The 25,446-nt window shown below is 43.8% G+C and overlaps 1 protein-coding gene across 1 annotated transcript in view; it reads right to left on the reverse strand.

Annotated features, from left to right (window-relative positions):
• Positions 1-25,446, reverse strand: part of LOC126281908 (uncharacterized) — a 1,469,616-nt gene that overhangs the window by 1,049,258 nt on the left and 394,912 nt on the right. The gene's annotated exons all lie outside the window — the stretch shown is intronic.

The following is a 25,446-nucleotide window of genomic DNA, read 5'->3' on the forward strand; positions in this document are numbered from 1 at the left end:
GACACTAATATCTACACCACTTATCTTTGTAGTGTGTACGAATTACGTAGTAGCAATGGTCTAGGAAACACTGCATATCACTTTCGTCGCCGCCGAGTGGAAGATACTTGATTATTATAAAACTGTATACTGAGTAAGATACACTTATGTTACATAGCTTAAGTAACAGAGGAACAAAAAATTTTTATGGTGACAAGGTATAATGATTTTTCGTATGAGGACGGGGTATGAAGGTTAATGTTACCGTTGACAGTGCTGCTAAAGGGGAGTTACTAAATCTGGTTTCTCGAAATTTCTTCAGCAAAGAAGACAAAGTGAGCAGTCCAGACTTCGAATCAAGAACTGCTGGAAACATGAGTAACTTAGAAGTACGTAGATTTCCTCGGCATAGAGAAACAACGCAGATCACTTAATAAAGGCAAATTTTCCCGGTCAAGATTGTGTATCAATTAGGTCCCTTTCAGAGTATACTGAAGTAATAGCTCAATGTTTGGCGATCATCTGCAAATGCTCTCTCGACGTACCAAAAAAACAGACAAGCTGCACAGGTCACATCAGTACTCAAGAAAGGAAACAGGAGTAATCCACCCGAGCCATGTCCGGATGGCAATTTGCTGCAGGATGTCGGAACATAATTATACTATGTTTGAACATTATGAATTACCTCCTAGAAAAAGATCGCCACACCATCAGCAAGGACTCAATATAATCGTCTGTGTGAAACACAACTATCTCTCGAATGCTCATCAAGTAATGAGTGCTATAGACAGGGGGTCATAAACTAGTTCCATTTCTAAAAGGCTTTTGGCGCCGTTCTTCGCAAACGACTTCTAATCAAATTGCATGCCTATAGAGTATCATCTTAGTTCGGCGACTGGATATGCGCCTTCCTGTCAGAAAGGTCACAGTTCGTAGTAATTGACGGTGAGTCATCAAGCAAAGCATTCCCCGAGAAAGTGTTGAAGGCCCTGTTTCTATTCAATATAAATGCTTTAGGAGACAGACTTAGCAGCCATCTTAAATTATTTGCAGATGATGCTGTCATTCATCGTCTGGTAAATTCATCAGAATGTCAAAACCAATAGCAAAATGATTTAGACGAAATATTAGTATGGTGCTAAAAGTGTCAATTGTGACCCTAAATAATTAAAAGTCATCCACATGAGTACTAAAAGCAATCCGTTCACTTTCGGTTGCACGACAAATGACACAATTCAACTAGGTATCTAGGGATAAGAGCTACGAACAGCTTTAAATGGAAAGATCATGTAGATAATGTTGTGGGAAAGACAAACCAACGACTGTATTTTTTGACAGAAGATGCAACAGAGTCTAATAAAGAGACTCCCAGCATTTCGCTTGTCCGTCCTCTGCTATATTGCTGTGCAGTATAGGATCCTTAACAGATGTGATAGACGGAGGACACAGAAGGTGCGGTGCGGTATGGGATTCTTACCAGATACGACTGACGGAGGACACGGAAGAAGTCTGAAGAAGGGCATCTAGGTTTGCATTATCGCGTAATACGGAAGAGAGTGTGACTGACATGATACGCTAGCTGGGGTGACAATCACTAGAACAAAGACCTTCTTCGTTGCGGGGAGATCTTATTGCGAAATGTCGATGTACAGCATTGTCCCCTTAATGTGAAATTATTTTGTTGATATCTGCCTACTTAGGGAGGAATGATCATCGTAATAAAGTAAGAGAAATCAAAGTACATACCGAAAGAGTTAGGTGTTTGTTTTCCCTGCGCGCTGTTAGATGGTGTGATGGTAGAGAGCTAGTGTGAAAGTGGGTAAATGAACCATCGGCCACGCACGTAAGTTTGAACTGCACAATAGTCATCTAGATATGGTATGCATGACAAAAGAATGGTCGTGCGGGGTAGCCGTGCAGTCTAAGGCGTCTTGTCACGGTTCGCGCTGCTCCCCCCGTCGGAGGTTCGAGTCCTCCGTCGAGCATGGGTGTGTGTGTGTGTGTATGTCCTCAGCGTGAGTTAATTTAAGTTAGATTAAGTAGTGCATAAGCCTAGGGACCGATGAGCACAGCAGTTTTGTCCCATAATCCTGCCTTAACATCAACTCTTTCGCTGCTACAGACGTGTTCTCTGCATTCAGTTCTGAGGCGGCTGTTCTGCTCTCCAAATGCTGGTGTCTGTGTTGAGAGACGGAATTCCGGCTCATATGATGTGTAAAAATTTGATTTTTGTGCATCTTACCCTCTGATGTCTCCACCCGATAAAGAGCTGAATTTCTTTTCCCTCTATGCCACAGTTACTGCGCTGCATCTAATTAAGTAAAACATCGCGCGACATTTTAAGATTTTGCAGAGATAAAAACTCATTTTCTGAGCTTCTTGTATGCTTCATTTTAGCTCATTCATTTGATCCGAATGAAATCTAGATAAGATATTTAAACTTCATCTGAAACTTAGAGCAGAACGATATCTCATTTCGTTCTCGAGCTATTGGGTGGCATATCCGAAGGATGGTGGCGCGCGACACGTGCGTTCGCGTTCTTGCGTATCGCTGATAACGATTCAAGATATCGAAACGAGGATTGCCGGCCGTGGTAGTCTAGCGGTTCTAGGCGCTCAGTCCGGAACCGCGCGACTGCTACGGTCGCAGGTTCGAATCCTGCCTCGGGCATGGATGTGTGTGATGTCCTTAGGTTAGTTAGGTTTAAGTAGTTCTAAGTTCTAGGGGACTGCTGACCACAGATGTTAAGTCCCATAGTGCTCAGAGCCATTTGAACCATTTTGAAACGAGGATTTTCAAAAATCATAGCACGCAATGGGGCACATATGTTGCATGATAAATACTCGAAACCTTTTTATTCACTTAGATATGAAAGTAGCTCTTTCGCAACAGCGAGTTGTTGGTGGCTCAAAACGCATATAAACATCCATAGCAATGCAGGACAATCCGATTGGCGCGTATGCAGGGTGAGTCGCGTAAGACGTAACACCCCCTTTATTCCGAGGGCGATTGCACGTATCGGCATGCGGTTTTCGGCGAATCATAGCGGACTATGGGGCACATGCACAGTAATCACAACGTTTATATTGACCGAGATAATGTACTTGTTTTTTGAATGGGACGCTATACTTTTTTTACCATCATTCGAACGCTCTGGAAAAGACGCTTATAGTGATGTAACGCATGTTGCTATTGTGATTCAAACTTTGCTTAAAAGAGGCCGGATGAAGATTAACTTGCGTAGCGTAGGCCGTGCATGCTGCATAGAGCACGGCAACTCGGCCTGCGGGTCGCGCAAGGCGTGTTTACAGTCTGCAGCCGCTTCCGACCGCCTCGACCTTCAATCGTACAATATTTCCCAGCGTCTTTTAAGCGAAGTTTGAATCACAATAGCAACATGCGTTACATCACTATACGCGTCTTTTCCAGAGCCTTCGAAGGATGGTAAAAAAACGTATAGCGTCCCACTTAAAAAACATGTACTTGCCTCATTATCTCGGTAAATATAAACGTTGTGATTATTTTGCATGTACCAAAGTACGTGTCCCATAGTCGGCTGTGATTCGCCGAACGCCGCTTGTCGATACATGCAATCGCCCCCTGAATAACGGGGGTGTTACACGTCTTATGCGACTCACCTTGGACACATGTCCGCAGCAACTGGGGTACGGCGTGAACGGGCTTGTATACACACCCCAGCACCACGATGGTTAACGCTTTGCACTCCCCCGTCTAATGGGGCTCAACATTGCAAATTTTGTTTTCCGCTCCGATGTCGAGCCTCATTCGACACGTTTATTTGTAGCTCTAACAAGCTTCATGTCGATTCTGACTATACTCAGCATCAATGCTACATAGTGCTGCCATGTATATAAACAAAGGAAATGAGGTACTTCTTTTTTGGGTAGTTCAGTTCAATGTGTTTAAGAATTATTTCAGTCCTACACAATGTGCAGTACAGAATTGGATGACCCACGCACTAACCGTACGCCACCCATACAAACTAATAAGTCGAGAATAAAAATAGATATCACTTTAGGGCAAACTCTAAATAGAAACTTTGATATGTTAGCTACATTTCAAAGCCAATAATGTATGATTTAACGTAAACCAAAAGTAAACTAGTAGTAATATGAAAATTCCCCGTAAGCACATGCAATGGCTTACTTTATTTCAAAGTTGAACCACAAACATAACGAATTACGAAAAGATTATCAGTTCATTATCAAGCTAACATATTTGACTATGGGATGTTTAAAGTCTCAGTCATATTTTAGTGAATAGTTTCCTTAAAATCGGATGAGAAGTGTATCTGAGAGGCCATCACTTTTGCGCTAGCGAAGTTCCTATTGTAAAAATATCACACCAAGAAAAGTTTTTACTGTCATGTTTCTGTAAATATATTTGAACGAAAGCGCATTTTTTGTTTTAATATACACCCTAATTCTTGGTCAATGGCTTCATTGTTTCCACAAGGAGACCCGCGCGATTCGCTGTGGCGCGCTGCCGCCCAGGGAGCGGCTGTTTAAATAAGAGCGCGCGATGTCGCCTTGTGCCTGCTGTACGGAGTGCAAAGGGTTAAATAAAATGCTAAAATGCAAGTCTGTGAACTGCGAACCTTTAACAGCCTGAATCCAACAGATATTGGTTTCCGGGCATAACTTTATATGAATCTAGTTTTAACCTCTACTACTTCCTGCAGGAGTATGAGACACTTGATTTTAAGTACCTTGTGGGTGTAGGTGTATACGTTTGAAGCAATGTGTTCCGGCGTGGCGAAATAAAAATAAAAAGGGGGCGGTGTGCCCTAGGGTGTCGGCAGCCCTCAGAGGCCCGTGGAAGCGGCGGCACGCTGCTCCGACCGTATCAGTGTCGGGTCGGTGTCGGTGGGCAGCGGGCAAGTCGCCTCCGCCCCCACCTCCGCCCCCGCTCCCTCGCCCACGCCTTGCCGGCGACACCGCCGCGACACAAAAGGAGGCGCCGGCTCCCACGGCATTCACAGGCCGGGCGGACGCCGCCACAAAAGCCGGCCTGGAATCCGGGCGTGGCGGGCCGCGACGCGCCGGAAGGCAGCCGGAATGCTGGGCCTGCGTCGAAATGCACTGCCGCCACTGTGCGGATACCCGCCAGCCACTCGCCGCGGCGCGTCCCTTGTACCTGCCTGACCTGCAGCTCCATCCTACTGTCGCCGTCTGTATCCAATGTATGCCACATCTTACATTTCTCTTCACTGTTGCGGAAAAGCGTCGTACCAGAACAGACGCGTTTATTTGAGATATTCGGTGCGGTATTGCCGTTAAATTGGATGTTGTCATAATCCATTAAATTTCGGGCATGCGGCTTCCCAAATAAAATTTCCTCCACTGATATTTCGGCCGCGTATCGTCCGAGTGAGTCACAAAACTGACGACAAGATTTTTTCTTTTCTTTACTGTATTTCAATTCCCCATCGGGGCAGCTGCCAGCAGCATTTGCACTGCTCTTCAGCCGAAAGACATAGAACAAACAATAGAAGACAGTGAAAAATATACAAAGGAGAGAATAGGCTGAACATAGATATAAAAAAGGGAAACATCATGGAAGGCAATAGACAAAAAACGTGGCAACTGTAAAATGGAGATAAAAAACTGTAAAAAAGTAGCGCACACAAAAGGCTACACACTGCGACAATTAAAAGAACATGAGGCACAGTATGACCGCAGCATAAAATGTATTGACGGATGGCGTAGCACATAACAAACACTGACAGCGGGCCTCAAGGCAGTACACTCTTAAAATCACACCTCTTGACGCACACGAGAAACAGCACGAAACACAACACTGACGCGGCACACTGACGATGATCAAAACGGAGGATCTGCTAGATGCAAGGAGATGAGGGAGACGGGAAGAAGGGAGGGAGGGAAAGAGAGGGGGCAGATGGGTGGGGGTGCCCAGAGGAGGGCCAGGTAGGGAGAGATGTGGGAAGGAAAGAGGCAAGTATGGGGTGCAGGGTCTCAGGGGGGGGGAGGAGGAAAATCCGATCTGGGAGAAGGAGAGGGAAAAATGGGAACTGGGGAGGGGGGGAGGGGAACAAGGCCAGGTTATAGTTGGAAGGAAGGGTAGATGTCACGGCAAAGTTCATCATCCGGGAGCGGGAGGTGCTGGAAAACCCCCTGATGAAGGAGATGGAGGGTGTGGAGGTGGAGAGAGGGAGGGATACAGCGATAGAGGTGCGGCAATGAGTGGGGAGTGGAGAGGAAGGAGGAAACCAGAGAGGGGGGGGGGGGATCAAGCCTGCGGACAATGTAAAGGATGCAGAGATGTTGGAGGAACAGGAGGAGGTGGGGGAAGAGGATCAGTTCATACAGGAGCGGTGTGGGGGAAGGAAGGTGGATATGGAAGGCAAGGTGGAGCGCATGGCGTTGGAGGATTTGGAGGGCCTTGTAAAAGCAGGTGGGGGCAGAGATCCAGGCAACGCTGGCATAATAGAGGATAGGACGGATGAGGAATTTGTAGGTGTGGAGGATGGTAGAAGGATGCAATCTCCATGTCTGGCCAGACAGGAGTCTCAGAAGGTGGAGGCAGGAATGGGCTTTCTGCTGGACGGGCTGGAGATGAGGAGTCCAGGTGAGGTGTTGGTCGAGGGTGAAGCTAAGGTATCTCAGGGTGGGGGTGAGCTGGATGGGACGACCATAAAGGGTGAGGTAGAAATCATGAAGACGAAAGGAGCGAGTGGTGCGGCCTATGATGACTGCCTGGGTTTTGGAGGGGTTGAGACAGAGGAACCAAGGTTACGCCAAGTGGTGAACTGGTTAAGGTTGGTTTGGAGGGTACGTTGGGGCCACTGAAGGGTAGGATAGAGAGCCAGGAAGGCGGTGTCATCAGCATACTGGAGAAAGTGGTAGGGGTGGCTTGGGCATATCAGCTATATACAAGAGATAAACGAGAGGGGAGTGGACAGAGCCCTGGGGGCGCCAGCAGTGGGATAAAAGATATGGGAGTTGGTGTTGTGGAGGGTGACATAGGAAGGACGGTGCGAGAGGAAGGAAGCGACAAGACGTACAACATTGATAGGCAGGGCATAGGTATGGAGTTTAAAGAGGAGACCGGGATGCCATACACGGTCATAGGCAATTTGGAGGTCACGGGAAATAAAAATGGCGGAGTGATGGGAGTTGAGCTTGAGGGACAGAGGGTGAACGAGGTTAAGGAGTTGGTCTTCAGCAGAGAAGGGTGGTCGGAAGCCACACTGGGTAAGGGGCAGGAGGTGGTGTTGAGTGAGGTGCTGATGGATGCGGTGGGACAGGATGGATTCGAAGACCTTACTGAAGACGGAGGTGAGGCAGATGGGACGATAGGAAGAGGCGGCAGAATGGTGTTTTTGAGGAATAAGAAGACGCGCGAGATCTTCCACAGGTCAGGGTACAAGCCAGTAGAGAGGATGACGTTATAGAGATGGGCGAGAACAGACAGGAAGGAATAGGGGATTTCTCGAAGGTGGCGGTAGGTGACACAATCGTGACCAGGGGGACGACAAGATGTCAAGCGCGGCCTTATATGCTCCACCGCGGCGGTACTGCGCATGCGGGTCACAGCTGCTGGTTGGCGGCAGAAACATACGCTTACACATGCGCCGCCTGTGGCGAAGGCGTACAGACATTCGATTCGCTTATCGATGTACGATCGGCGGCGGTGACACGATGATGACTTCTCTGCAGTTTAATTGCCCCAAGAGCCGGATTCCACGCTTTGTCCAAATTAAAACCATAATCTCTGTTTATTAAATTATTAGCTAATCTAATTTCTATAGCTTCCTTCAAGGTAGATTCCCAAAAAGAAGAGGTGAATGTTAAAATCTTCACATCACTGTAATTCACGGAATGACCTGTATCAATACAATATTAAATGTTCACAAATTCTTTTTCAGAAATGCTTTTCTCGCTATTGATAGTCTGCTATTGACACCCTTTTTACTTCGGCTATCGCCAGATGTTTTGCTGTCCAAATTGCTAAACTCATCTACTACCGTTAATATGTTACTTCATAATGTACTTCCCACGCCCGGGTTCCTGGGTTCGATTCCTGGCGGGCTCAGGGATTTTCTCTGCCTCGTGATGACGGTGTTGTGTGATGTCCTTAGGTTAGTTAGGTTTAAGTAGTTCTAAGTTCTAGGGGACTGATAACCATAGATGTTAAGTCCCATAGTGCCCAGAGCCATTTGAACCACCATCATAATGTACAAGGGGCTTCAATACGTAATCCAACACTTTTTTTTCTCAGCCAATTTTTGGTTGAAAAAATGCAGACATGGAATATTACCACTTCAACCCCAATAGCGGTGCAGACTGGCCACGTGGTTAGGGGCACCATGTCACGGACTGCGTGGCCCCTCCTGCCAGAGGTTCGAGTCCTCCCTCGCGCATGGGTGTGTGTGTGTGTGTGTGTGTGTGTGTGTGTGTGTGTGTGGTGTGTTGTTCTTCGTATAAGTTACTTTAAGTGGTGTGTAAGTCTAGGGATCGATGATCTCAGCAGTTTGATCCCTTAGGAATTGACACACATTTGAACATTTGAACAGTTTTAATAAACTCACGTAGCTCCGGTAGGTAGCGGCACTATACATAGCCTTCAAAGTGGTGTCTGTAACAGAGGTGCATTCCAAGCAGAGAGCTATCATTGAGATCCTCTTGCCGTAAAACTAGAGCTTCGGAGATATTCATAGGCTCTTGCAGAATGTCTACGGAGACCTGACAGTGAACAAAAGCACGGCGAGTCGTTGGGCGAGGTGTGTGTCATCATCGCTTTAAAGTTGCGTAAACCTGTCCGATCCCCCGGATGCCAGTCGGCCGCATACCGCTGTGAGCCCTACAATGTTGGAACATGCGAACAGTCTCATTCGAGGTGATGGACGGATCACAATCAACACCTCGCTGCTCAGCTGGACGCTTCGGTGGTACTGACAAGCTCGCCCACCAGCTGCGATACTCAAAGATGTATACCCGCTTGGTTCCTCGCCACCTAACAGTGGCGCTGAAGAGCAGCGAAAGACCATCTCTATACGGAATTTCTTGTGTGCTACGAGGCTGATCGTGACAATTTTTTGTCGAACATTATGACAGACAATTAAACGTGTTCATCACTTCGAACAAGGAACAAAGCGGTAATCCTTGGTGTAGCGTCACACCATCTCTCCTCTGAAGACGAAGTTCAAAGCCGCCCCTCATCCTAAAGTTATAGCTACGCTCTCCTGTCACTCTGAAAGGATTATTCTGTTTGATTCCACGCTAACGGTGCAACGGTAAACTCTGAAGTGTATTATGCCACCGTCAGTGAACTGAAGAAACGACTTCAGCGTGTTTGTCGCTTCAAAAATGACAACGAACTTCTCCCTGTCCGCGACAACGGTCGACCTCACACAAGCCTGCCCACCCGAAAGGAGCTCACTCAATTTAATTGATCTTCCTCATCCACCCATCCACCCTACAGCCCAGATCTCACACCTATCGAATGAAGGATGCGCTCCGTGGGAATTAGTACATGGATGATGGGTAGGTTACTCATGCAACAAGACGTTGGCTTCGAAGTTGACCAGTATATTGGTACCATGCAGGCTACGGAGATCTGCCAGTAAAATAGCGTAAAGCCGTGTCATTGAATGAAGTTTATGTAGGGAAATATAATTTTATAAGTAAAAGAGTGGGAATAATATGGTTTATTGCAATCCTGAATGAAACCAACCTGCTTGCAGATTTAAAAAGAATTATTGCATTACTTATTGAATGGTGCTCGTAATTGCTTCTGTATCTTCAGATGTAATTCGACAGCATTCCATTATTTCTGTTTTACTATGTTGATGTTTATCTTATGACCACTGTTCAGCACACTCTCCATACTGTTCAAGTGTACTTCAAAGTAGTACGCTGTCACTGACAGAACTTGAATGTCATCAGGGAGCTTAAATTTTTTTTATTTCTTCTGCCTGAACTTTAATTCCCTTTCTGATGTTGTCCTTGGTTTCCTTCATTGCTTCCTCAATGTACAGACTGAGTGACATCGGGTGTCGGCTACAACCCTTCCTCACTACCTTCTCAACCAATGCTTCCCTTTCATATCACTCGCTTCTTATAACTGCAGTCTGCACTCTGACTTCTTATAACTGCAATCTGGTTTCAAAATGGTTCAAATGGCTCTGAGCACTACGGGACTTAACATCTGAGGTCATCAGTCCCCTAGAACTTAGAACTACTTAAACCTAATTAACCTAAGGACATCACACACATCCATCCCCGAGGCAGGATTCGAACCTGCGACCGTAGCAGTCGCGCGGTTCCGGACTGAAGCGCCTAGAAGCGCTCGGCCACCGCGGCAATGTGGTTTCTATACAAGTTGTAACGACTTTTCGCTCCTTGTATTTTATTCCTGCTACCTTCAGAATTTATCCAGAGTTCATCACGTAACCATCGAACAGCTTTCTCTAAGTCTGCAAAAGCTACATATGTGGATGTGCCTTTCTTCAGTGTGTCCTCCAGGGCACGCAAGTGTAAATAAAAACAAGCCGGAAAAGTCTCTTAATCTTAACAAATGTGGAGCTTGTGTGTTGGTCCATCGTTAGTGTAGGCTGCAACCTGTATCCATATTGCGAACGATAGGGGTGTAAGAAAGTTATCGAGAAGTTAGCGTGACCGCTACGTGCAGATGAGCCAGTTCTGTGTAGGATGCTAGTTCTGTAATTTTATTTTCGCTTAGTGGGTGCAGTTTTGTTATTATCTAAGATAAGGGTGAAACAAATTGATGTTGCGAATAAAAAGAAAGAGCAGCAAAGATGACAGGAATAATTCATATGAGCAAAACAGAGAAAGAAATCCTACCAACACTTACTATTACGGATGAGAACCTTGTAACAGTTTCGAGCCACGCATTTGCAGAATGCCTATCACTCTTGCTAGAAGAAGGTATTGTGCCAGGTTTATAATAGTTAGACTTTACAGAGAGTGTATTCCTACGCTATCAGTATGATTATTCTGCTTTTTATTTGCAATTTACCACCTATTTTAAGAACAGGTTTGAGATCTGTTCCCTTCTACTACAGGTTAACATGCTGTTTTGATACCATGATGGATTGAAAGATTAAATGCCGTATTTGGTGAGTGTCAGCAGTGGCTGACGTAAGAACTTTCAAAAACGCTTTATTTTTCGCCTTGTTGTACAAAACTGTCTGGAAATGAGAAGTCTCTCTACCGAAAAGCTATCCATACTTAGGGAGACGGGTCCACTTACAAATAATTATATAGAGCATTTTCTTCAGCGCCATTATGCACTTAGCACCACTTTAATTGATTTACGGATGACTTACATTATTAAGTTAAAATACTAATATGCATGATATATGAAGATACGGTAGGTAAGGTATGCTCACAATACGATTTTTTTAGGGGAAACAAGAAACAATTTATTTGATTTTTGGGTGTTCAGTTGTGTATACTCATTGATACTACATGAATTCCCGGCAGCACATGACTTCCTTTTGTATACAAGGGTCGCACCAATGGACCACCCACTCTTTGCACAATAGTCACCTGATAATGACATCAAGTGTCTTTGCTGAAATTCGTGCAGTATCATCAACTATATACGGCTGGACACCCTAGAAGAATTTAAACTGCATATTATCCAGAAAAATAGCTGATATCAAAAGACGATACTGCTTAAAGGCAAACACCATGCGCCTACTATCTAGTCAAATATGGTAAATGGTCACCTCATACCACCCGTATTTCTCGGGAAAGTCACAGTGTCACACAGCTGTTTGTGAAAGGAAACATTGATTTGAAGCACATGGCGAGCTTTTTATGGCTTAAAAACAGTTTAAAAATTCGTGTGGGTCTCCTTCAGCAATGTATTCAACTGAACAACGTCGACCACGTTCAACAATAACCGTCATCGGTTTAATCACGTGAATCCCATTATCATTAGCTAGTTTACAAAGAGTAAGAATTCTCTGGCAGAGAAAATGACGCATTTAGTAAATGCTTTAATTGTACAGAGAAGAAATGATTTACCTCTATTACTTATCTCATAGGTAAGTTAAACCACATAACTTAGACACCCGCAATATTTCGTAAGCGGTTAAACGTATTCAAACGAAACTTCCTAAAATGGCAGTACGCAGGAAACTCACTATTTTTTTCACACACGGAACATTCTACACAAACTATCCTAAATTGTACAAAAAGGTCAAAGTTAAACATGTTCCCATAGTTACACGTCGTTCGTGATCAAGAAATGTCTCATTAACTCCGTCGCGAACGGCTTCATAGCCACGTCTAACACAATTAATTCTGTAAGTAATAAAAGTTCCTGAATTTTGGTTCGAAACACATTTAATGTAGATATTACTAAACTAATCAAAACAAAAGTTTTTCTGGAAGATGTTGACATTTTTAAACTTATTTTCTATTTTGGAGAGGAGAATCCAGCTACAGAGTTAAATAAATCTTTATGTAATGCACACTATACACAAAAGTACATAATGTAGCACACAGACCGCTAGAGCCTCGTAACAGCAATCATATGAAAAATGAAAATTTGTCTGGAATATAACTGGTTTCCCGGTGCTTTGGAGACGCACTGACATTTATTTCCGAAACATAAATGTGCAGTTGCAAAACTACTGATAAACGTCACGGCACCGTTTTTGTTACAGTTTCAGTGGCTTGGTGTCACCTCACAACTGTTTCCTACGTCGATGAATATCCAGAGTGCTGGAAATCGGATGGCATTCGGTTGGAACTGTCTGATAGTTGTAGCACCACAGTCAATTTTATTCAGTCTGTCTTCTGAAATCAAGTACGCACCTTGTTGTTTCGACCTATTGCGATACAAATGTGTGCACCTTATGTGTGTCTCTGTCATCTGTGTTCAAATTGCACGCTACAGTTCGTCATAATTATTAGTCATCTTACGTTAGAGGAAGTATGAAAATCGGTCATCTCGAAAGTCATCCATTATCTGCGTGACATCACAAGCTGCAGTATCATTTGGCATCGTCGGATGACTTCATTCTGTTAACTGACTCTAGAACCAATATTTCAAATTTCGTCAGATGTGATTACTACGCGAAACAATCACTTTGCTATTGATTTACGAAACTCTGCGAGCGAATTATTTATGTTTCTAAATAGTTCAACTTACATTAACTAAAATATTTTTGTCATACCTTTATGGCCCATAATCTGTCTTGTTGTGGTACACTTGCGAGGGTGTCGACAGAAATTTATCCAAGAGTGGGCAAGATTCGCCATTTTTATAGAACTGTGGCAGTTGGTTGTAAATACATCGTGCCCCAAGAACTATAGATGGCAGTAGATATAAAAAATTTAGTACCTTTAATGCAGACTGTCTTGAGAACCAAACGGTAAGCATATTTCAATATTATAAGCGAAGTACATCTTTTCACCTTATTAATGTGAATACGGCTATCAATAAACTTTGAGAACGGCGTAATCAACTCCAAAGACAGCTACAGGGTGGTCAGAAACAGTATGAAAAGCGTGTTTGGGTGTTGCAGGGTAGGTTGTGCGGATAAATAATTGTTGAGCAAAAAATGCGATACGTTGCGTCGTTTCCGAACTAATGTTGTACGAGCAAATTCAAGCGTCATCCAGGTACAATTTTTCTCATAGCTTAGCTGATAGCGCAGGAGACTGTTCAGACTTTGGCTCGTGTTAGATCCTTACTACAGCCGATGTCCAATTTTTCTACCACTCTCTACCTCGGTTTTAGGAAACCAAACAAAGGAGACGTTTTGCGACAGCATCTCTGGCGGGCCGCTTGTATTTTCGCGCGCAATTTCAATGCTAATTAACTCGGAAAAGTGTCGAATTTTTTTTAACAAGCGCCCTATTACAAGATTTTCAGACCGTTCCTGACCACCCTGTATATCACTTTCCTTACAAAACTTCACATTCATTGTGTTGATGAATTTATAGTTTTTCTCCCATGCTTTCTAATTTTTAATGCCGACTAGCATGACTGAAGTTGAACGAGATGTGTTTCGAAAGCTAAATTTTTGGGTTGTTTGGGTAAAGAGCAAGTTATGGCTTGATGAGTATCAGAACCATCTAGAAAAAACTCTCAAACTTCCGTCAAACTGAACTAAGGCAGTCCCTGTCTCTCAAAAGATGTTTCAAATTATTCTGAGCACTATGGGACTTAACTGTTGAGGTCATCAGTCCCCTAGAACTTAGAACTACTTAAACCTAACTAACCTAAGGACATCACACACATTCATGCCCGAGGCAGGATTCGAACCTGCGACCGCAGCGGTCACGCCGGTCCAGACTGAAATGTCTAGAACCGCACGGCCACGCTGGTCGGTACAATCGGAATACTATGTGCAAAAGAGGGAGAGGGCATACTTCTGAGAATTTTCGACGCTTGTCGAGCAGATGCACAGCTGTCATATTTACGTTGTTTGTAACAATCCTCTACCCTTATTCCATTGGTAATGATAGTGTTCCTTTATTGTCTTTTATTACTATTCAGAGATACCGGCTGTTAAGCTGTGTGACCTTGCTAGAACCTTGATTGTGTATCGTAATGTATATTTAGGCCAAGCCGCTGAGGACAATAGTATTAACAATTAGAACACTACTTTAACAGGAATGTGTCGTCGGCTGCGGAGGCCCATAATTATTTGTGTGTCGGTGCACTGTGTGATCAGCCCTGTATTAAAGTATGATCGGCTGTACGGGTTTATATCGATAGTAAGTCGGAGGTCACAATGTTCTGGCTGATCAGTACATACGCTTTAATTTGCTATTATCCGTAGGTATCGTTCTGATAGTTAATGTTTCCCACTTACGTACAGCAATACCATTCAGCACATTACCATCGATCAATGCTAGCTCACCTTGACAGTTTCACTCCTGAAAGTCGGTTATTCTGCTTTCTGATACGGGTTGTCACGTCCCGAAGTAAATGATTTTGAAGCAAAACTGTTCATTCAGCTCAGAAAAAGTAAAGAATTTATAGTTTCTGAAATATAATTATTGCTTTGTATACCAGAAGGAAACTACCAGGATCTTTAATGACTGCCTTTTTAAACATTACTTTAAGAATTTGGCAAAAAAGCGGGTTTAGCGATTTTCATTAGACAGAAGTTACTTTAATCTTGAGACTTTTTGGTAAATGAATTTAAACGCGTGGAATTTGACTACGTGCGGTAACAAAACGCCACATTAAAGTTGTGGTTCTCCCCTTTTTTAGTTCAATAATCCATACAAACGTGGTGTACATTGTTATTACATTCCCCATACAACAAACATTACTTTAAGACAGAATCTACCTTACTGAAAGTAATGATCGGTTAACTGAAAGTAATGATAGGTTCTAGAAATAAGGGGGTAAACTGGCTTAAATTGTCTGTATGCTGAACAAGAAGCACTTTTCAACTCAGTCTATGTCTGCACAATCTGGCTTTCCTGTACATAAATGATGTAATAATTTGCTTGTATCTTGCCTCATTAGTCGCAGTGAAGTTGAGAATATGGTGCAAATACAATTCCATAAATTCTTCACGTCTCTTATTAATTAGGTAGAACGCACTCCATAAAACCTACCTTTGAGAAAATTCTTTAAGAAAAGTGACGCAATTTCCGCAAAACCGTATTTTAGCCTGGAAATGTCTTGCATCCGCGCCTACGATTTGCGTAAGAGGCCTTACTGATGCAGAAGTGCTAAACATAGCCTTCTTCCCTAATTGGTGACAATGTTAGCACAAATAAACTATTTAATGTCTTGCGACGCGCATCATTACATGATCCACTGTAACATTGCTGGCAGACTCCTTCCAGAGTTGAGTCCGTCTGTGGTGTACTTCGTTCTACATAAAAGGCGTCCACAAAATAAAAGGAAAACGGCAAGGCTCCCTGTAAACCCTCTCTCTTTCCAGTCCGCAGGGTCTGCTTACTGTGCATTTTCCTGTGTAGAAAAGACATTCACAAAAGGGACTGACAAGCTCGAAAGATTGGCCCTCCTGAAATCTAGAGGCGTCCTCATTTCTTTGACAGAATTTTATGCCTCTCGTAACAATAAATTCTCACATATTGTGGAAGAACTCAAACTTTACAATTAGTTCGTTTTATATTCTTCGTTACGTAACAATAAATTAAAAGTGCAGTTCGTAAACCAATTGCATTTTACAATGATTTGTTCACGTCTCTCCCTACAGAGTCACCATTACATAAGGATTAATAAGACAACTCAGATCACGACAACACTCTACGAGAATTTAAAGTAATGCTGTTGCGATATGTAATCTGGTAACTAGAGCTGGAATCCACACGACAGTATATTGGACCACTGTCTTTCTTCAGCTCGATGGGGGACAAATTCGTGATAGTTCTGTAATAAATAAACTATGTCTACTGATTCCCAAAGGGGTAAATATCTCTTGCACCTTGCGAACGCCTATGGAAATTTGTCATTTAGAAGTAGTTCATCAATGGGTAACGAAATTTCAAAACTTATGGGTCTTTCTATTAAAATGCTGTGGTCAGCAAGTCCCTGATATTCCCAGAGTACATCGATTTATTATGTTCTGTTTCAACGGTAACAACTTACTGTGAACTGATGCTGCCGAGCTACCGCCGATTCTGTTGAGGAGCTGTAAGCTGTAGTGGAGCATGCTGAAGTATTAAAGTGTCACGATGATCATCCACAGTCGGTTACCTGAAACAACAAGAAACAGAAGTTAGTTGTGTGGTCTCGAAGGTGAAGAACCAATGGCTCCAGGGCATAATTTATCTTCCCTCGTATTAATCACTACAGAATAACACAGCAGCAAGCAGCAATACAGAACTGAAGACTGAAACGATTTCAGTCAAAAAAAGAAAAAAGACTGGATACATATTGTGCAGTGTGAAAGACGTTCAGTCGAAATCAATATTTTTTCTGTCGACTACAACACCACAATGAAACGGAGCACAAGTACTGGTTGATGATAAGTTTCTCTAAAACTAAACGTGTCCAAGATGGAATCTGTGTTTTACATTTATTCACAGAAGAAAGTGTTAGATAAGACCATCATGCATTCTTGTAGTTTAAAATTTCCAAAATGACTCGTGTAGAATACGACGCTGAGAATTCCGAAAGGTTAATACATGAAGATCGATACACAATATCTCAAAAAACTAAGATGCTTCGAAGAAAAGTAGAATGGAAAAAGTGTGTAGTGAAGAAACTAAGATAGAATGGCATGTTTCCATACTGCCTTGTTAATTCATGTCATACTTATATGTAATGAGCGAAGTAAAACAAGTCAGATCTGGAATAAAAACGCGAGGACAAAGTACACTGAAACACGACGTTTCTGTCATTCAGTGATTGTTAATTACGCTTGAGAAGTTTCCTAACAACGAATTTGTATTCAGCACACCAATAGATAATAAATCGCAGGTAAAAAAGAGCAAAAGAAACAAGAAAACACCCACGTCTACGTAGAATCACACGAGAAATACGAAGTGCTAATACAGAAGATTGCTGATTAGTGACAAGTGTGAATGACAGACCAATTACTCCTAAAAGAGAAATCTGCCATTGCCAGATTTAAACATGTCTTCCTAATCTGTTCGTTTGATTACCACGAACTATCTGACTATGGAGGAAATCATAAGAAAACTGATTAAACTAAGCAGGAGGAGGGCCATAGAGCAGAACGTTAAATTTACGTACATACATAATGATCGAAAGAACGAGGAAAGAGGCGTATAATGAAGGAAAAAGCCCTTAGATGGGCAATAAAAGAAAAAAAAAGGAAACAAAAGAAGATTAAAGACATGAGATACTGACTCGTATCTCAACTGACGTAGTATGAAGTTGGAAATTGTAACTGTCCTTGTAAAAGAAATTATCGTTGCAGTCACGTGCAGAGTGGAACGACGTACGATGTGGATCTTAGTGTTGGAAAGAAATGTGAGGCCCGCAACGTATGAATCGTCTATTAGAAAGGACTCATCATCGATTAATACTGACGGCATGACATACAGGTAACCCTCTCCAAACAACAGTTATAGTTCGCCATGTATATTGGCTCAAATAGAGTACCTCCTTCTACAATGAGTTATATGTGTTAGATGATCAAGAGGGCTCCAAAAGTGACAGGTCTCTCAATTGTCTTTTTTGAGTCGGTATGCTTAAAGACACGTAATATTCCATAAAAAGGATTTTTCAATACACGCTAAACTTATGTAATCCAGAGTACATACAGTCAGTTGAATATTAATTGTAAATACATTAACTCGAGTCATCAAAAATAAGCACTTTTTCATCAGTACATACTGGAGGTATCATCAAAAATGGTTCAAATGGCTCTCAGCACTATAGGACTTAACATCTATGGTCATCAGTCCCCTAGAACTTAGAACTACTTAAACCTAACTAACCTAAGGACATTACACAACACCAAGTCATCACGAGGCAGAGAAAATCCCTGACCCCACCGTGAATCGAACCCGGGAACCCGGGCGCGGGAAGCGAGACCAGGTATCATCATCATATTATTAAAATTAATACAAATTTGGCACTTTTTGTAATTTATAATGTGATATTATATTCCTAAGTTAGTAAATTCACCATTTATTCAACGAAATTATCAATACGTCACGAAATACAGCTAGAAAAAACGCTGTTATGGCATCACAAAGAGAGCTATGCTACAGTGAATCATTAAACCTAATGTACTATGTAGAGAAAATTCACATAATTGACTACGTGAGAAAAACACTGTTAGTACGTTGAAAGAACTGAAACACGTACGTTTAATTTGGAGCATAGCGCAGGAACTGATTTTTCTGAGAGAAAAAGAGGAAAAAGCTTTCGAACAACTTCCACATTACTGGTGATTTCGAAGAGCTTTCTGTCTTAATAAGCACACCTACAGCATAACATGGCCACGTACATCATGATAATGGCGGAGAGAAAAGGGATTCTTGAGAACTGGCGATCATCTACCCCGTTCTGGAGCACGATATGACTAGATGTAGTAACGACAGAAAGAACAGGACCACCATTCAGCAGTGTCCTGCTAAGATTAGCACCCTGCTCTACTATCATACAGGACGCAAAGAGTTGCTGAGCAGAAGGAAAGGGCATTTATTTCCCGTCAACAGCGTGGCAGCAGAGAAAACCTAAGTTGTGCAGCGATCATTAAAACCACACTCTCTTCCATCGTGCTCATTTTGGGATGCCAGAATAAGCTAAATTTGCGATTTACAGGAGTCAAATTCGTACGAACTATATTTACTCTTCGGGCTCCCTCTGCAATTCCTCCCTGCCCCCCTCCATCCCCATATATTTCTTCCGTTACAAAATTAAATATTCCTTGTGTGGTATCTTCCAGAGATCGTGGTGTCACACATCAACAGCACCTTTCATTTCCGCAATATTTGTGGTGAAAGTTATAGGTGATTCGCCCGGTACTTGCATTTACGTTACCCTTGCTTAATACATGCGATGGGGCGCAGCATGTCCGAAGTAGCGATGAAGAGGGGATTTTCCCGTACGACCATTTTACGAGTGTACCGTAAATATCAGGAATCCGGTAAAACATAAAATCCCCGACGCGGCTGCGGCCGGAAAAAGATCCTGCAAGAACAAGACCAACGACGACTGAAGAGAATCGTTCAAAGTGACACAAATGAAACCCATCCGCAACTTGCTGCATATTTCAGTGCTGGGTCGTCAACAGGTGTCATCGTGCGAACCATTCAACGACTGGTGCCCAAACAGCAAGTTACTCGCAGTCCATACTGTGGCAGTGTAGGCGCTATAGTTGTTCACCACCCTCAAGCCTACAACCACTAGATAAGATCTCTTTTTGAATTGTACTTTTTTGCAGCGTGAACCATTAACTTACACTGTGTATAATCATTTTTGAACTTTAAGGAAATTATTTCACCCTGTTATTTCATCCTAATCATACGCCTAGATAGGGCTGCTTCCTGGTATTTTATTAATCCTTCTGTTTTACAGACTTATGAAGTGCCGTTAATATAAAAAGGCACAATTTAAATTGTTTTTGTGTAAATAATGAGAGAGTTTTCTTAACTATTGCAAGTGTGAAACTTGCTGGCAGATTAAAACTGTGTGCCGGACAGAGACTCGAACTCGGGACCTTTGCCTTTCGCTGTGAGGCCGTCGACCAGTTTTACATACGGTAGCCGAACAAAAAGGGCAGGTCCGACTTCCTTCCCTAATCCGATGAGACCGATGACCTCGCTGTCTGGTCTCCTTCCCCTCAAAACAACCAACCAACTTGCTGTAGATAGCGCGTCAGTTCCCCCTTGCCACCTTTTCCAATTCCCAGAGCCACTTTCGTTTCAAACCAAAGCCCACTGCCTTTTACATAACACCTATTTCTTACATTGTTCCTAAGCATGACCATTTCTTACAATTATCAAATTTACATCAACATGAAGAGCTTATGTACACAAACATTTTTAAGTATAAAAATGTCAACAGAAAATTATTTAACTTAATAAACTATTTAAGTAGTATTTTACATACATTACTCACATACAATTCAAAGAACTTCAACCTCCAGTATAGCAAACTTTACTTTACAAGTATCAAGTATAGCACCTATAAGCGAAAATTTTAAAGCAAAATAATATAACTACACTCCTGGAAATTGAAATAAGAACACAGTGAATTCATTGTCCCAGGAAGGGGAAACTTTATTGACACATTCCTGGGGTCAGATACATCACATTATCACACTGACAGAACCACAGGCACATAGACACAGGCAACAGAGCATGCACAATGTCGGCAGTAGTACAGTGTATATCCACCTTTCGCAGCAATGCAGGCTGCTATTCTCCCATGGAGACGATCATAGAGATGCTGGATGTAGTCCTGTGGAACGGCTTGCCATGCCATTTCCACCTGGCGCCTTAGTTGGACCAGCGTTCGTGCTGGACGGGCAGACCGCGTGAGACGACGCTTCATCCAGTCCCAAACATGCTCAATGGGGGACAAATCCGGAGATCTTGCTGGCCAGGGTAGTTGACTTACACCTTCTAGAGCACGTTGGGTGGCACGGGATACATGCGGACGTGCATTGTCCTGTTGGAACAGCAAGTTCCCTTGCCGGTCTAAGAATGGTAGAACGATGGGTTCGATGACGGTTTGGATGTACCGTGCACTATTCAGTGTCCCCTCGACGATCACCAGAGGTGTACGGCCAGTGTAGGAGATCGCTCCCCACACCATGATGCCGGGTGTTGGCCCTGTGTGCCTCGGTCGTATGCAGTCCTGACTGTGGCGCTCACCTGCACGGCGCCAAACACGCATACGACAATCATTGGCACCAAGTCAGAAGCGACTCTCATCGCTGAAGACGACACGTCTCCATTCGTCCCTCCATTCACGCCTGTCGCGACTCCACTGGAGGCGGGCTGCACGATGTTGGGGCGTGAGCGGAAGACGGCCTAACGGTGTGCGGGTCCGTAGCCCAGCTTCATGGAGACGGTTGCGAATGGTCCTCGCCGATACCCCAGGAGCAACAGTGTCCCTAATTTGCTGGGAAGTGGCGGTGCGGTCCCCTACGGCACTGCGTAGGATCCTACGGTCTTGGCGTGTATCCGTGCGTCGCTGCGGTCCGGTCCCAGGTCGACGGGCACGTGCACCTTCCGCCGACCACTGGCGACAACATCGATGTACCGTGGAGACCTCACGCCCCACGTGTTGAGCAATTCGGCGGTACGTCCACCCGGCCTCCCGCATGCCCACTATACGCCCTCGCTCAAAGTCCGTCAACTGCACATACGGTTCACGTCCACGCTGTCGCGGCATGCTACCAGTGTTGAAGACTGCGATGGAGCTCCGTATGCCACGGCAAACTGGCTGACACTGACGGCGGCGGTGCACAAATGCTGCGCAGCTAGCGCCATTCGACGGCCAACACCGCGGTTCCTGGTGTGTCCGCTGTGCCGTGCGTGTGATCATTGCTTGTACAGCCCTCTCGCAGTGTCCGGAGCAAGTATGGTGGGTCTGACACACCGGTGTCAATGTGTTCTTTTTTCCATTTCCAGGAGTGTATTTGGATGAACCATAAACAAATAGTGCTATAAAGTGTGTCAAAGTTAAGTTTATGTTTTATTCGTTTCTTTAATAAAGCAAACTAATATTTCATGTATTTTAGTTTGGTGAGCCTTCTCCCAGAGAAATCAAGGAAAATACAGTTATGGCCGCACCAAAGTAGTTTCGTCGGGTCATAACACTTTACAGCATCAGTATCCGAAGTCAGTGGCGCAGGACTTTGCTGTGGCGATCGTCTTGGAGGTACACTGATGCGAATCCTGGTGTTGGATGAAATCTTCATTGCCAGTATTTGGCTGGCAAATGGAGAAGAGGTACGGTGTAAAGTCCCTGATCAGCAGTCTTTGCTCCAATGTCCTGGATTAAATTTCAAATCCCTCCACAGTGTGCCATCAAGAGGGGGAATGTGACACTGTTGATGGTGACCTGTCAGTGGGATGGGGAAGTTAAGCTCGGTGACCCCCTTGGTGCTATTCGAGATAAGAAGGCTTTGTGCTGGCACCAGGTTTCACCCTCTCCCTTCTCTCACCATCGTCATGATCTTGCAGCACAACATAACACTGGAGTATATTACTCGACGATAATTGTTGTGTACATAGTTCCGCGTAGTCAGCGCGTACACAACTTTCCCAATAGAGTGCAGGCGCAGTGCTCGTCTGTCTCCGCACTACGAGATGGCGCTGCCATAGAGACGGACCAAATTCTGCTTCCGCCGATCTGTGTATTAATATGTAACGCAGCCAATGAGATTGCTGCTAACATAGAACTTTTTCTCCTGGCGGATCACATTCGCGGACTGATACATGAACGCGTGAGATATTATAACGAGTGTACAGACCTCCGATTAGTCAGTCTGCACCAGTCTGTACCAGTCTGTACCAGTCTGCCTTAGTCTGTACCAGTCTGTACGAGCTCTACATTTGTCTGTACCAGTCTATAGTCAAGTTTCAGTCTGCACCTAATAACATTACCATATTCCTGTACATAGCCATGAAGGTAAATGTATAGACACTTTTGTGAAGTAACAGAGATATATGTGAGAATATGATTAACGTACCAATACCAAAGGAACTTCATATTGTCAGTTGTAAACAGAATCCAGACCAAGTTAAGTAATTTTTATGCTTGTTATTATTTCAATAAATGTGTGTGACAATTAATCAAGTTCTGTTTAAAGTTGGTCACCGTTAATCTGCTACTCTAAGCGTGCAAGTGGGATTTCTATCGTCTGACCTAACGGCAGAAGATAAACACGCCACGATAAGACCACGAGACATATTGCTGACACTCCCCTACTTCGTTAGAGCGACAAGTCAAATAAGGCCTTACAGTACGCACAACACAGTAATACTATTACACGAGGGAGTGTGGGCGCTTCAGTCGGCTTATACTGAGTTTCTATCGTCATACACTATAAGGCAAAAAAAAAAGACGTACCACGAGGGAGTTGTCTGAATGGGACGGAAATCGATAGATGCAGAGTACATGCACTGATAAACAAATGGTCACCAGTTCAGAAAAAATGCATTATTTATTCATGAGAAAGATCTTCACAAATTGTGCAAGTCAAAAAAAGTGTTAGCCCACATCTGGCCACTGTGCAAACAATTATTTAGCGTAGCCCTGATTGACAGAGATGATAGGTAACCGCATGAGGGATATCGTGCCAAATTATATCCAGTTGGCGCGTTAGATGGTCAGAATCCCGAGATCGTTGGAGGACCCTGTCCATAAACCTCCACACTTTCTCAGTTGAGGAGATCCGGCGGCCTTGCTGGCAAAGATAAGGTTTGACAGGCACAAAAAGAAGCAATAGAAGCTGCGGGCGTTATTTTTCTGAAATGTAGGCTCAGGATGACTTGCAATGAAAGGCAACAAAAAGGAACATAAGATATGTTCGACGTACCGCTGTGTCGTAGGGGTGCCACGGATAACAACCACAGGGGTCCAGCTATGGAATGACATGGCACTCCTGGTTGTCGGATGATATGGATGGAACTGATGTCGATGGAGAGTGTGTAGGATACTTATCTGACTCATGCCACTTCCTCGTGCGATTGCGCAGGAGCTAACATGAGGATCAACTGCAGCAGCACTCTACCTATACTCTCCATGCACCATGAGCATGTCTACATCTACATACGTACTTCGCAATTCATCATACGGTGCGTGGCGGAGGGTGCCTCGTACCACAACTAGCATCTACTCTCCATGTTCCACTCCCAAACACAACGAGGGAAAAATGACTGCCTACATGCCTCTGTACGAGCCCTAATCTCTCTTATCTTTTGTGGTCTTCCCGCGAAATGTAAGTTGGCGGCACTAAAATTGTACTGCAGTCAGCCTCAAATGCTAGTTCTCTAAATTTCCTCAGTAGCGATTCACGAAAAGAACGCTTCCTTTCCTCCCGAGACTCCCAACCGAGTTCCTGAAGCACTTCCGTAACACTCGCGTGATGATCAAACCCACCAGTAACAAATCTAGCAGCCCGCCTCTGAATTGTTTCTACGTCCTCCCTCAATCCGACATGATAGGGATCCCAAATGCTCGAGCAGTATTCAAGAATAGGTCGTATTAGTGTTTTATAAGCGGCCTACTTTACAGATGAACCACATTTTCCCAAAATTCTACCAATGAACCGAAGACGATTATCCACCTTCCCCACAACTGCCATTACATGCTTCTCCCACTTCGCATCGCTCTGCAATGGTACGCCCAAGTATTTAATCGACGTGACTGTGTTAAGCGCTACACTACTAATGGATTATTCAAACATTACAGGATTCTTTTTCCTATTCATCTGCATTAACTTACATTTGTCTATATTTAGAGTTAACTGCCATTCTCTACACCAATCACAAATCCTGTCCAAGTCACCTTATATCCTCCTACAGTCACTCAACGACGACACCTTCCCGTACACCACAGCATCATCAGCAAACAGCGCTATCCACCCTATCCAAAAGATCATTTATGTAGATAGAAAACAACAGCGGACCTACCAAACTTCCCTTGGGCACTCCAAATGATACCCTCACCTCCAATGAACACGCACCATCGAGGACATCGTACTGGGTTCTATTACTTAAGAAGTGCTCTTTCTGCACTAGTAAAGCCACGCAGGGTAGCCGAGCTGTCTAAGGTGACTTGTCACGGTCCGCTCGGCTCATCCCGTCAGCGGTACGAGTCCTCCCGTGTTTTGTTCTTAGCGTAAGTTAGTTCAAGTAGTGGGTAAGTTTAACGACCGATGACTTCAGCAGTTTGGTCCCATAAGCCATTACCACAAATTTCCAATTTTTGTACTGGTAAGTACCATCATCCACTCACGACCTACTGCTTGGAATGTCACACACTAACTGAACAGCAAGTCGCAAAGCACCCAAGGA

This window comes from Schistocerca gregaria, chromosome 7 (genome assembly GCF_023897955.1).
Source record: "Schistocerca gregaria isolate iqSchGreg1 chromosome 7, iqSchGreg1.2, whole genome shotgun sequence".
In the NCBI taxonomy this organism is placed as follows: domain Eukaryota; kingdom Metazoa; phylum Arthropoda; class Insecta; order Orthoptera; family Acrididae; genus Schistocerca; species Schistocerca gregaria.